General features: G+C 40.5%; 1 pseudogene; it reads left to right on the forward strand.

The window, feature by feature from the left end:
- Positions 1-10,434: 10,434 nt before the first annotated feature.
- LOC146060823 (5S ribosomal RNA) lies at positions 10,435-10,554 on the forward strand (annotated as a pseudogene).
- The last annotated feature ends 455 nt before the right edge of the window (positions 10,555-11,009 follow it).

Genomic DNA, 11,009 nt, shown 5'->3' on the forward strand with positions numbered 1-11,009 from the left:
TGTGAGGCAGTAATGCTAACCATTACACCGTCCGTACTTTATTTATCGGGACTCTCCTTATAACAGAAGCAGATGATGATCACTGCCCCACTTCATTGGTGATACCCTATCAACTATCATCTAATTCAGTGCTGAGATCTGGTGGCCCATAAGTATATATATATATTCCACAAATAAGTGGCACTCCTTTAAAGATGACAGTGACTCACTGGTATTATCAACATTTCTGTATTTATTAATACTGTCTTCAGGATACAATAAGAACATAAACACACATATATATATATATTATATATATATATATATATATATATATATATATATATATATATATATATATATACACACATATAGAGGTTTAATAACCCATCCTCCCGGATCCCCGAGGACTGTTCATTAATAATCTGAACTTTCAAAACACCGCTAGGGTTGTGGCATTATTTGCTTTTCAACAGCCAACTGAGTAGCTTCCTGATGCAGCTTTAAGATATCCTTATATATTTATAGTGTTTCTGCGGATTATTCAACCAGCGACATGCATTGTAAGTAGGGTACTTATGCAAACATTCAGTAGTTAATGTATGATATTCTGATTCAGTAATATCACATCTACATAACATTTGAAACCCTTAGAGTGGAGTGAAGAATCTTTTTTTCCCTGCCATATGTGTGGTCTGTTAGTCTCCCCGTCCTCTCCAAACAAAAGGATTAAAGATCTGGAAAGGCCTCTGAAAGCTGAATAAAATCTGGTCGTGCAGACTGGTACAATTACTTGGATGGAAAATTGGATGAGAATTCTGCAATCTTTAAATTAGAGAAGTCATTGCATACTGTTCTCTGGTAACTGGCCACGTGTCTTAATAACTAACTAACTCTCTCTCTCTTTCTATCCCCCTTTGTGATTGGACTATATAAAAATCACCTTCAAGATATACTTTTTAATTCAATCATTTTTATTGTTTGTTTTTTTTTTTTTAACAGAAAACACAGAAAAAGAAAGTACAGTACAACAAGAAACAAGCACACAGAAAAAAAAAATACAAGCGGATGTATCTCAGAAGAATATATACATTGACAAATGTTATAAATGAGATATGATGGCAAAATAAACAATCAATTACATCTAGTATATTCCCAAAATGTGATGTATTAAAAAAAGGTAGATAATACCAAGAATGTCATGGTAGTTGGGTCTGGCCACACGCAAATACTAGTGTTCATTCTAGCACCCGCCATATTTGAAAACCCATGCAGTTCCTCTTCCCTGCCAGGGGTGTCGCTGTCTGCTGTGGTGTTTCTAGCACATCAGTGATGATATGGCGGGTGCTAGAATGAACACTGATATTTCAAATATGGCGGGTGCTAGAATGAACACTAAAATACTGTATGGGAGTAGCGTTACTGAACTGTGGGTGGCAATCGCAGGAGACAATGCTTGGCAGGCATGGAGGGGGAATAATAGCATCTTAGACGACATATAAAATAGTATTTTTTCTCAGCCTTCCTAGCAATACATACAAATTCTCATGACCTACTGTGTTGTTCCCTAGCGATATCCAAGACCGTTTATATGGAGCTTCCCTATGCAGCCAGAGTCTGGCTATACATAGTTTAACTAAAGGGCACAAGTTTATAACATAGAGTCAGTGGCAAATGCAGGATTTCCAGAAGAGGGTTTCCAAATGCAGTACACAGATTTTCCACTGGGACATTGGAGCAAGAGTGGGAGTCTGAGGGAGCCCTACAAGAACCTAATAACGACCCTGGATATTAATCTACACATTTGTATTTTTATACGCTGGATCCTGTATAGAATACATTATTATTATTTAATACTATATAGTATACATGTCTATACCATAGTATAGGCTGTATCAAACTTTTAAATAATATAAATAAGTTGCCATTAAAATGTTAAACATACCATAACAAATAAATACACAGATATAATAGAACCATTACTGCACTTTCAAAGCACACATTCTCCCACCTCATGGTAAGGTTCCTGTCTCTTCTTCCTGGCAGGTGCTCTGTGGACAAGTGCACTGATTGTGTCACAAACAGCAAACTTGGTAGAAGAAGCTGCTACCACTGGGCAGGTGCAGCAGCTCCGCTCTGTCCATTACACTGCATGATGTGGCAGCAACTATATTCCATTGCTATTGTCATAATTTGAACCACTTGGCAAGAGGATGGGGGTTTCTGGGCAACCAGAAGCCCCCCTGTGTTTGCCTATGGGAGTCAACACGATACCAGAGAAAAAAAGCATCTCCCGGGGTGCCAGTGTTCACCAGAATGTCAATAACACCTTCCCAAAACAACATAATCTTAGGACAAGACCATATCAAATGCAAATAAGAACTCTCCAGGGAGCCACATTTAGGGCAGGATGGAGAACTTGAGCCACCGATGCAGTATATTAATATTGGCGTCATACTGTATAAACTCTATGAAAAATATAGAATTGGATCTGATGGAATCTAGTAGAGATTCTTGGTGCTTCAAGTGCACAGGACCAAATATCATGACAGATACTTATTGGGTTGGGGTAGAGGAGGGAACTCAAATTATATTTTGCACCTGGGTCTGCCACACACAAGTTCCACCACTGAGCTTCCCATTTTCATCTAAGGGGGGGGGTTAGGGGGTCAGAGTGGAAGTTTTGTTGTATAGCTGAGTAGATAATGAAAACCAGGTGTTTGTTCGGTCTGTCGCACAAAAGTTTCTTAACCGGGGAGTCCATAAGAGACAAGGAGGATGATCTAAATTGTGTATTAAGGGTGTGTCAAAATTGGAGGTATATGTAAAATTGGGAATTACAAAATTCACTTTAGATCCTTGAACCTGTAGGGAGGAAAGACCCAGTAGATCAAAAGGAATGAGTAAAGGAGTATCTGGGTCCCAACCCTGACCACGAATGAGTTTATGGACTATCCTCCATACAGTTGTCACCGGTTTGTTTATAGGGAGAGTATCAATTTTAACACTACCGCAGACTGTAGCAAGGTTTGTAAAGGGGTCAGGTCAGGGGACACCTGAAATAAAATTTGCATATGTAAAGAGTATTCATAAATAACATTCAATCAACCATTCCCAAATAAACGTTAACTGTGATGCACAATAGTAATGCCTAACGTCTGGGAGAGCGACAGATTTAGACCTGGTCAGTGTGTGTACATTAATCTGAGGCCTACCTTCAAGATTTTAAGTTTTTAGTATATCTTTAAAATGCGTTTTTATGAAGGTGGATAACCTGTCCTTTTAAATAAAGGTTGAGGACCTGTCTTTTTTCATAGAACAGCATTTTGTTCTTTATTTGATAGAATGTCATAAATGAAATTACAATATCCTAATACTAGGCTTAAATTCTTGAAAAGAAACAAATACAGCGTTGAATTATTTATGAACAATCACTACAAACTTGTCCTGAACCCAAGATTCAAGAGTTGAAAGTACAGCTTATCCGAATCTTTAAGCAACAAGCCTATTCACATTTTTTCTCTCCAAATCTAATTGAACATTTATTATGAATCAGGGTTGATTGCAATCCTGATCCTATTGAAGCAGGAACAATTCTACATCTGACAATATTACAGTTTCCCAAGTGGCTCACTTGAAAATCTTTAATACATGTCTCGCCATTCCGTCGACTGTTTTTTTTTTATTTTCAGGTATCGGCACATAGATACTTTCAGAGTACAAAAATCACATGCCAATATGGCGGTTAATAAACAAATCCTTGAGAGTAAAAAGAAATCACAGTAAAATACACATTACAGTATACCTGTAGTAATGTACAATAAAGTACTTTGGCCAATAAAGAAAAGTTCTCTCCAGATAAAAATTTAGTAGAACTGGTCCTGAAATGTTACATAGCTAATGAGAACTATGGGCCTTATTCTGGTCAAGTCGGATGGCTCCGAATGCGTACGGACGGCCGATGGTTGGTATTTGCGCATGTGCAGAGGCGTATGTGCGCACATGGGGTGGAGAGGGGCGTGAAGGGCTGTTTGGGCTCATTACCATATGCGTTCGCCCCGCGTTTCATGGCCGTTGGGCGTACGTATGGTAATCCGGCCGTGATGCATGTGTGGGGTGCGGACAGCTAACATAGCCGGATGCCAGCTGCCCGCCCATATCCCTTGCCCACCCATTTGCATGGAGAAATGCCTGAGTGGTCTGGAGCTCTCGGTGCTGCCTGAGCACTCGGTCCAGCATTCGATGGTCGGCGACCATCGAATGATGGGGGAGGTTCTCACAGATGGAGTAGGTGTCCACATGGAAAATCCACTCGAGGTCCGTTCGCTCGACGTCTTACCACATTCGGATGGTGTGAGCGATCTGTACGGAAGGCAGGGCTAAGAACACTCGGTTCCAGTCCGCAAATACACATCCGTCCGAACCAACCAGAATAAGGCCCTATGTGTGTACCACAGCTCAGGTCACTATTCCTGGCAGACAGATAGTATGCTACAACTGAAATATATCAATGTCGTCCTTTGTGTGCAGAGTTACCATGATGTCGGGCACTCCTGTATTTGCAGACATTTCAAAAGGAATGAAACTACAGTTTATTATTTGAATGATAAAACTTATTTAAAAAAAAATTCTAACCGCATATTTACGCTTACTCCTCTTAAACTCTCGCCAAATTATGTGGTTTCTTTCTCGTCTGACTGTTTTCTAGGGCAGCGGTTCCCAACTATTTTTCTCTCCCGTACCGCCTCTTAATTTGAAATATCCACAGTACTTACAGGTGGAGTGAAAGTGAGCAGTAGCCGGAGAGTAGTGTGCGGTCAGGAATTGGCACCCTCTGTGTCTGGCCACTGGCTGTGTATACTGTCTCGGGGGTTCCCAATAATGCCTGTTCCCAACTAATGTTGCTGCTTCTTCCACCCGTGTTAGTGTGGGGCAGATGAACGCTGAAGTCTGAGGGCAGTGCTGCTGCCGCTCAGGGAAAAGCCCGAGGAGATGCTGATGATGCTGCAGACGGAACCGGAAGTGACGCACCAAGGTTCATCTCCATGGCAACAGGAGACTTCTTACTCTTCTTCCACCATTACCAATATTATTTTCAAGTACCTCCAATCGGTATGCAGCGTACCCCCAGGGGGAGCATACAGGTCCCAGCTTTAAAGTCTTGAACTTCTAACTTTTGGGGTTTTGCTCCCCCTTATGAATTATAAAGTAAAAAAAATAATTTAAGATGTAGAAAGAAGACATGATGGAGTACTTGCCACTGGTAGAACTCATTGGCATTTCTTTTAGATTAGAAACAACTAAAATGTATTACCCAAACCAAAATTACTGATAATACTGAAAATGTTTCATCTCAGCTAGTAAAGAGTGAAAATTGTCCTTTTGACTTAAGGTGGCCATACATCTACAGATGTATTGTCAGATCTGGCTGGTTGGAACAGAAACCTGGTAATGGATGAGAGCAAATGACAGTTGACCATTTGCTTTGAAATGGTGGAAACCTGCCAAAACTGTCATTCAGATATTACCAGTTTTTGTTCCAACTAGCCAGATCTGACGATCAATCTGTAGATGTGTGGCCACCTTTAATCGCCCATCTTTTTCTGTTAGGAACTGAATTTAATTAACTCCAAAGATGCACCACCTGCAGCTCCATAAGATCCATTCATTATTCCTTAATCAAAAATACTGTAGAAGAAAACGTTAACGTGCCATTCATGATAAAGGAAACAAGAGATTTCATGGATATCTCCTGCTTGACTATCAGATTTTCAGTTCCGATCTGGTCTGTTACTCCCAACCCATTTCATTCACGGACCTTGAGTAAATTATGAAAAATTCTCATGACACATACAGTATCTCAACCTCCATGAAGGTGATCAAATTGTGTGGACAAATGGATATGCAGCTTCCCTGGGATTGAAAAAATGCCTCGGGATTTGGCATCCCTATTTGGTTGGACTGAAAATCTGGTACCAGATGGGAGCAAATGAAAATCAGCAATTTACTCACAAACCCAGTAAAATGGACAAAAACTGCTGGTCAAATTGTTGAAATCAAACCGATTCAACTACAGCAACTTGTGTCAGCGACTGTTTTGCTGTTTTCAGATATTGGGAGCCATACACATTGACAGTGTCCATTTCGACATTCGGGACAAAAAATGTGAATAATAATGTTGACCTTTTGACCGTCCAGTGACCTTTCACCCTGTCGACATTCAGTGGTCAACCTTATGACCCATATCCCATAACATTGTTATGAACAAAACTCCATTGTCACAGCTGCAGAAACAATGGACACACTCCATCAGTTCATATGCTCCACCGAGGCATAATGATAAGTCAATGAAAACCCATCCTTACCATCAGATAAAGTGTACACATTGTTTCTGTCATTTCCTAGACATGTGCTAAAGAATTGATTTCTACACTTTATCCCTCTGCAAGATATAAAACATCTCCTCACTAATGTTATAATGTGTTACATGGTTTATACTATAGACGCTTCCGTAGGCTGGTCTTCAGGTGGTTATGATCAGGGCCGCCATCAGGGGGTGGACTGCATGGACTCCATTCTCGGGCCGTGGCAGCAAGGGGACCCATTTTTCAATTGGTGACAAGCTGCAAGCGCACTACAACTGGGGCATTGGCAGGTGTCCATGAAGATAGTCCATCAATCGGTGCCGGTTGCAAGTTAATTGAAGCTTTTGGACTGGCAGCCAATCAGAAGCCATAACAGGAGACCCTGCCTATTTTATCTGTCCTGGATTTTTGATGGCAGCGCTGGTTATGTTATTCAATTTTATTTCACTGATTTACTTCCTGTTTCTAGAAGAAATATTATTATTATTATTATTATTATTATTATTATTATTATCAAAATCACTCCAATACTGTATATTTCAAGCAAAAACGCAAAAATATCGAAATAGTTAAACAAAAATATATTTTCATTATTTTCTATTTGATCTATTTGGAGATATTGTATATATATATATATATATATATATATATATATATATATATATATATATATATATATATATATATATATATATTTATATATATATAAATGTATATATATATATATATATATATATATATATACACAAATTGCACAAAAGAAAACATCAATAAGACGGAAAAGCTACGACTCACCTAACAATGGCCCTTATTCTGATCGGCTCGGTACGGCCCGCGTGCGGCCGTACCGCCGATGTTTTTACACTGCACATGCGCAGAGGTGAATCTGCGCATGTGCAGCCCCCTTCGCCGCAGACGTATTTCGTCCGCCGCAAAGGGGGCGTATAGGGGCGTGAGAGGCATCATGCCCTCATTTCCCTATGTGTACGCCCCGCGTTTCATGGGCGTTCCCATGCAAACGCGGGGCGTATGCATGGTAATGAGGCCATGACGCAACTCATGGGGGCGGAAAGCTGACGTCGCCGGATGTCAGCTTTCAGCCCCCATACAAGCTACCACACGGACGATTGTCCGTGTGGTCTCAGCTTGCGGGAGCTGCCGCGGCGTGCGGACCTGCCTTCGATGGTCGACGACCATCGAATGCAGGGAGCAGCTCCCACCATGGTGGAGGCGTAGCCTCCACCATTTTTATGCGGATCGCCAGCCGTCCGTGTACGGACGGCCGTGGCGATCCGTAGGGTGGGCGGGGATTGGTTTGTGCGGCCGGAGCCCCGTGTGCGGCTCTGGCCGCACCAACCAGAATAAGGGCCAATGTACCATTAAGGACCACCAATAGATTTACAGCTCTACAAAGATTAAGATCAAATGGAGAACAAGAACCGTCCGCCGCATCGTCGTCTTCCTTTTTGTCCCAGAGCACAGGAACAAGAAGGAAGGAAGATTGGAGAGTGGTCTTGGAAGAAAACGTAAAACAAGCTTCCCCCCTAAAAAGAAGACTACCAGACGAAGAGGAAAACGGGGAAGCGGGAGGCAGAGATCCCAAAAAAAGAGCGGCATAACGAAGCAAGACATCGCAAATATGGCTACCAACAAAGGCATCTTTAACCTATCAAAACACGTACTTACAGCCCCAGAAGTTTCCCTTCTGGGAAAGGGACTCTCTTTTGCACCCACAAGCAATATGAACAGGTTTGAGACATACATCGACCTAAACAAGTTTGTTCGAAAACTCACATTGAAGAGGCACTTCCTGAGAAAAGAAGACGCTATAACATCAAACTTTGAGAATAGATCTAAATCAGGTCTGAAACCGACATCTAAATACTACCCAATAGAATCGAAGGGGTCCAACATCAACATATTTTATGACCTGGTAAAAAAGGATCTATGTGATACAGAGCAAGCACCAATAAAAACTACAAATCTAACAAACTCTGAAAGGGAGGCATTGAAGAAATTACAGAAAAACAAAGACCTGATATTAAAACCTGCTGACAAAGGGGGGGGGTATGGTCCTTATGGACCGGGAAGCCTATGTAAGAGAAGCAGAAAGGCTCCTGGCAGATGAAAACTCGTACAGTAAACTCATGATTGATCCAAAAGATACATACATTGAAGAACTACGCACTCTTCTGCTACAAGGTCTCAGAACCAATATTTTAACAAAAGACGAGTATCAATATTTATTAAGATCAGACCCCATTACCCCAATTTTTTACTTTTTACCAAAGATCCATAAGTGTATTACTAACCCACCCGGAAGACCTATTGTGGCAGGTATCGATTCATTAACCTCCAACCTGTCTCAGTATGTGGATATTTTTTTGAATAAATATGTGAAATGCCTACCTTCATATCTAAAAGACACGACAGCAGTGCTGAACACGATGGAAGACTTCGAATGGAAGGAGACCTACAAATGGGTAACCATAGATGTTCAGTCATTATATACTTGTATCGAACACCACAAAGGAGTAGAAGCCTGCAAAGGATACCTAGAAGAAGATGCCTCACTTTCACCGGAACATAGGAATTTTATCTGCGATGTAATGCTTTTTATCCTGCACCATAACTATTTTAAATTCCAAGATCAATTTTACTTACAGCAATGCGGAACAGCAATGGGGACTATCTTTGCGCCTAGTTTTGCAAACCTTTTTATGGGACACTGGGAAAACTTTTATATTTACAATAACCAAGTTTTTAAGAGTGCCATAATACTATATAAACGGTATATAGACGATATTTTAATTATCTGGGACGGAACAAACTCACAATTCCAAGAATTTTTTAAAGACCTGGACAAAAATGATTTGAACCTTAAATTCACCTCCAACATACAGCAAGAATCCATAGAATTCCTTGACCTGATCCTGACACACGAGAACAACAAAGTGATAACAAAGAACTTCGTCAAAAGTGTGGACAAAAACAGCTACTTACACCACAAAAGCAATCATTTAAAAAGATGGAAAGAAAATATCCCATATTCTCAATTCCACAGGATTAAACGCAATTGTAGCAAACAGGAAGACATGGAAGAACAACTAACCCTGTATGGCCAGAGATTTATGGAAAAAGAATACCCAGCGGGCCTCATCGAAAAAGCAGCAGAAAAAACAAGAAACACGAACCGCACATCACTACTAACGTACAAAATAAAGGAAGAGGAAAAGAAAGAATCGGTAGCATTCATCACTACATACAATAGACATGAAAACACGATCAAAAAATCCATACAAAATCACTGGGGGATCCTACTGATGGACCCAATCCTAAAAGAGATCCTACCCCCAAAACCTGACATCGTTTACAGGAAGTCGAAAAACCTAAAGGACATACTAGCACCGAGCATGCTCAAAACATCCAAACCCTCCACAAAACTACCCAAATGTAAAGGATCCTACAAATGTGGGAAATGTGTCATTTGCAAGTACCTCCACCCAAATAGAAAACATTTTACAGACACCGGGGACAACAACGAGTTCCAGATCAAGGACTTCATGAATTGCAACTCCACTTCTGTCATCAATCTACTAGAATGTACGTGTGGAAAGAAATATATAGGAAAGACCAAGCGCCCACTGAAAATTAGGATCCAAGAACACGTAAGGAGCATCAAAAACAAACTGGACAATCATGCAGTCCCTAGACATTTTCTAACAACCCACAAATCTAACCCAGAAGATATGACATTTAAAGCTATTGAACATGTCCAGCTGGGGGAAAGAGGAGGCGATCTGGCGAAAAAACTATCCCAAAGGGAAATGTACTGGATATTCCAGCTCCAGACACTACATCCCAGTGGTTTAAATGAGGGATACGAAATTGCTCCGTTCCTGTAAAGGTCCTGTAACCCTCCTGTGAGAGGAACCTTATCCCCCTGTATTCCTTCCACACAAATGCACCCCTCCCCCCCCCCCTTCTTATGTTTATCTTTTTGTATCCCCATTCTCTTATACACTTATTTCACTTTCTGAGCAAATAGGTACTCGGGTCCGAGAGGTATCCAGGTTTGAGAGGAAAAAAACATTACAGTCACACCACACTGGCAATGCCCAATCTCGTCCGATCTTGGCAGCCAAGCAGTGTTTGGGCCTGTCCAGTATCAGGACAGGGGACTACCTGAGAAGAACAGGTTCTGTAATGAAGGAAGCAAAAAATCTCGTGATAAGGACAACCCAAAAATACCAAAGCTCAGTTCACACACATTTTACCCCTGGGCACGCTCACCCTCTTGCTCATCCTCTACAAGTCTCACCTATTTGTCTGTTACCCATCACTTAACCACCTATCGTCCATAAACATATATTTTAGAAAGGTCTTATATAGACACCTATTGTAACATTTAAATATAAGAAATAAAGTATAATCACAAGATCACTCACACCCTATTTTTTAGCACCTCTTTTGAATAATTATATATAACATCTATGTATATAACTTGTCCTTTTCTTCTTATTATTATTACTGCTATATAAAGGTCATCCAACTCTTTATTCTTATTATTATTATTATTATTGCCTTATAAAGGTCATCTAACACTTAAGCACTTTAATAATTATGCTGCTATTGTGTATATATATTTTTTGCTGCTATATCTTT

Source organism: Crinia signifera, chromosome 2 (genome assembly GCF_055691185.1).
Source record: "Crinia signifera chromosome 2, ASM5569118v1, whole genome shotgun sequence".
Classification (NCBI taxonomy): Eukaryota; Metazoa; Chordata; class Amphibia; order Anura; family Myobatrachidae; genus Crinia; species Crinia signifera.